Source organism: Gracilinanus agilis, chromosome 4 (genome assembly GCF_016433145.1).
Source record: "Gracilinanus agilis isolate LMUSP501 chromosome 4, AgileGrace, whole genome shotgun sequence".
NCBI lineage: Eukaryota > Metazoa > Chordata > Mammalia > Didelphimorphia > Didelphidae > Gracilinanus > Gracilinanus agilis.
Window position 1 is genome coordinate 447607404 of NC_058133.1, and position 4435 is coordinate 447611838.

Sequence of the window (4435 nt, forward strand, 5' to 3'; positions counted from 1 at the left end):
AAGTGACTTGCCCAGGGTCACACAGCTATTACATATCTACAGTCAGTTTTGAACTCAGATCTCCCTGACTCCAGGTCCAGTGCTCAATTTGCTGTGCCTTCCAGCTGCCCTGACCCAGCAGAAGAAATGTATTTTTCTGCTAGCAAGGGAGTGTCTTCAGTTATGTTGCACTTGCAAGTGAAGATGGCAGTGAAATGATTATTTGTAGCCACTGTTTTAACTTTGAGTCCATTCTCTCCAATGACCAAGGTTGTAGAAGGGAGCTTGTACCCTAGGTTCAGAGACATACATTTTTACTTTTTTTTCTTATAATGTCTTCTCAGTAAAATCTTTGTGAAAGCTAATTGGTGTTAGTTGCTTATCAATTATATCTAGGAGATGTCAAATTATAGTAGAGATTATTATACTAGCTGGCACTGGAAAATAATCTTAAGGGAAGCATACCAGAATCAACTCTAAAAGGATATAACTACCTCTTAAGGATAACCCTTAGAGCCTTGAGGGCAAAATGTAGTCTTGAGTCTTAATGACTCAGGATTTTACCTGCTAGGACACATGAAGAATTAGGAGACAAAGTCCAAAGTCTTATAACCAGGCTACAAATAATAAGCTATTAATGTCATTTTATTTTGAAAATGTAAACTACAAAGGAAAATTTATATTTAAAATATAAAAATTATATTGATCATACATTGAAAGAAACCATGATAAAGATAAATTTAAAGGAAAGAGAGAAGGGAAAGGAACACGCATTTATTATGCACCTACTATAGGCCAAGCGTTATGCTAAATACTTTACAAATATTTTCTCTGAGTCTCATAACAAGAGGTAGCTGGTACTATTAGTTGCTCTTTTTTTTTTTTCAGGGGAGGGACATTTACACAACATTTTTATCACTACTTAAGGCCTGTCAGGTTCCTCTCTTTGTTTTTAACATTTAAAGAAATTGAACAAGATAAATATTTGGAACATTTTTAGACAGACACCCTTCCTCAATGCAAACTGGAAGAAATGTATCCTCTGGGGAGATAAAACAATACGAAAGAAGCATAAAGTGAGCTGAACTAGAGTTCAAACAGCATGAAGAAGAGGATTGTATTATGTAGAGTTTGGAGAAGAAATATTAAGAGTTGGGATTTTTTAATTTTAATTTTTGGGTATTTATAAATTATTTATCCACTGGCTGGCTTGACTTTTGGAGGCTGGTGCACAACAGGATATCTGTCCAATATTGGGCCAGGAGAACTTATCAATAGCAGGAATTATCACTGCTTAAATCTCTTTGTTCAAGGTACAGACCAACATAAAATAAGGCCTCCCCCACAAAGGATTCTGCTGGCAATGATGGTGGTGATGATAACGGAGATGATGTTAAGAAAGGCCCTTGTATCACCTTTAGAATATTCCTTCTCTATGCCATTGTGGTATGTGAATATGGGGAAAGAGGAACTATGCTGGCCCACATGGGGATTGGGCTTGAGCCTCCCCAGTTGTGTCTTTCTCCAGGGTGGAATGAGGATTCCTTGTAGTTGCTATGGGTGGAGTATCAGCACTTCAGTACAATTTGGCTCATTCTCTGGTCAGATAACTATTCTGGGACCCTCAGGCATTACTTCTAGGCAGAGGTTTCTCCTTCCTCATACTTGACTTAGAGATTATAGAAATTCAGAGTCTTTTTTTTAATCTTCCATGGAGTAGTCCCAGAGGCTGGCTTGCCAAAGAGGAGGTCTCTCTCTTCAGAAATGTGTACTTTTATATGTATATGTGTGAAGGGGGTGGTGTGAGGGTTGTGTGTCTTGTAGGATTAAAAATTAATATTCAAAACACTACAAGTATTATTTAATAATAAAGCAAAAGAAAAAATAGCCACAGTAATAGAGAAAAAACTTCCCAGACCGCATACCCAGGAGAGAGCCCAGAGCCATCAGAGCAGAGAGCCCCTGAGGGTGGGTTTTCCAGCAAATTTATTTCCCAAAACATCAGGATGCTGAGAGAGGACATATCTTAAAGGGATGCTGAGTAAATGTAGTTCAGGTGTATCAAATTTCTATTTACACAGTGTATGTGGTGTGTGTGAATGAGATCAGGTTAGGGGTAACACTGAACCATTCCTTGGGGGGAATAGGCTGTCTAAGTAGTAGCCTATGCAGGCCACATTTACACAGATTTTTACAGTCATCTTGGGTGATGGGTACACAGGACTCTGAATATGCCGCCATATGAAGGGACTTCAACACATACACTAATACTCCTTCAAATGCCACAACTCTTCAGTTCTTCAACTTTCTCATGACCTACTTTCCACCCTAGTTAAGCCACACACAAAAATGGTCATACTCTTGATCTTGCCTTCACTCACAAATGTACTACCTACATGTTTGAGAACTCTGAAATCTCTTATCTGATCATACTCTCTTAGCTTTCTACCTCTCGCTTTGCCTTTCTGTATAAAACCTTACTCTTCATCCATACTTCTACCTCCAATCCCTCTATCCCTCAATTCTTTCTCAAGTTATTACTCTGACACTAGCCACTCTTTCCTTCTTTTCCCATCATGATCTTTATGTGAACCAGTTCAACTCCACACTATCCTCTTTTCTTGAATCCCTAGTCCCCTTATCATATTGCCAGTTGTGTCCTGCTAAGTGTCCATCTAAATCATTCCCACCATCTAATTCCCTAGTTCCTATTTTGAAAAGTCAAGGAAAAAATATAATAGTGATGCATTTTTCCAGTCTAGGTCAGCATAAGAAGACAGAAAGATCTGAAGACTTTGGGGATAGGATCTGCTCATGAGTTACCAGCATTGAGCATTCCAACACAGGGAAAGTCTGTGTATCAGGGCAAGAAAAAGTTCCCAATCCAAGAGAGAGGAACCCAAATTTGTTTAGGATACAGGAACAAAAGCCTGTTCTGTAATATACTAGCCAGTTCTGGGTTGTAGATCCACAGTGGAGTGAGGAGGGGATTTGCCACTAGGAAGGGTTTTCCAGGGTAAGGAGTAATCATGGGCCTTAAGCTGAATACTGAGTCAGGAATTAGTTCCTAAACAAGAAGCTCCTGGGTAGTTCACACCACACAAGCAGAGAGGATTCTGAGTTTTAGCTCCCAACCCAGTCTGAAGTCTCTAGAGTAATAGGGGCAAGAATCCTAGATCATAGAGAAACCTGCAATTCTATCACTCTGAACCATCACAGCTTTCTAATAGGGTGTTATTGGCTAAGTGCATCACCAGTCTACTAGAACTCCAAATGAGGCAAGCCCACTGGCATATTGCTTAGACCCAAACCTAGGTCAGGAACTTATAAAGTAGATCAGAGGGATAGAGGTCATCTTTTGCCCTGGATTAGACAACTTTAGGAGTACTAAAAACTCATAGCTTCTTAGCCTGAGCTATCCTTTAGATCCTGGAATAACACAACACTAAACCCCCCAGGAAAGCAATAGCAAGACCACCTCAGTCATTTCCTCCAAAAGTACTTAGCACCTGCCCAACATGAAGCTTAAAATCAGGAAGTAGTCTGGAAGAATAAACAAACAAAAAATTCTAGCATAAAAAAGCTATTTTAGGGGTTCCAGGTTAAGATGGTGGCAGAATAAGAAGCAGCTCTTAACCTCTCCTGACCGAAACACACAAAACTCCTCAAGGGTACATAAAAACAAGTCCAGACGAATGGAGAAACCCCACAACAGGGCACAGCGTGGAAGGTACGTGGAATCGAGGCATTTCCATGCTATAAAGGGGTGAAAAAGCTCTCACTAAATCGCGAGCTGAGCAACCACCCCACCCCCATCCCCTCCACACACAACACCTATAGCGCCGAAGCCAGCTAAAAAGAAAAAGAGCAAGTTTGGGGCACCCATCGAGTCATTGGCAGCTCCGGGGCCTGTTCCTGAGAGCAGCAAGATTTAGGACCCCAAAAAGCTAACGAACGCACACAAAATCTGAACGCGGGAGCAGGGCGCCGAGAGTAGAAGCAGGGCGCAGAGCGTGGGCTCAGAGCGCAGGCACGGGCAGAGGCGTGGGTGGAGGCAGACACAGCCACGAGCTAAAGCTCTGAAACTCTGAGTGGGGAACCAGTGCAGACGGGCATACGACTGTGGAAGCAGCGCCCTGAGACTTGTAAAGAAACCTCCGGCAGACGATCAAGCAAGGGGGTCCACCTGGGGGCTTGACCACGGACAGACCCTGAGCGCGAGGATAAACCTGAGAAGCTGCTGGGCTAATGATGGCTACCTAGTCTCAGGAAGTTCAGAAGAGAAAGATTAACAACAAGAAAAAGAAGTCTTTAACACTCGACAACTTTTACACAGAGAAAATCCAGACAACCGAGCAAACAGAGGAGGAGAACAAACAAGCATCTGGACCCTCCTCAAATAAGGAAAACTGCTCACAAGCTATGGAAGAGTTAAAAACTGAGATTTTGAGGAAAA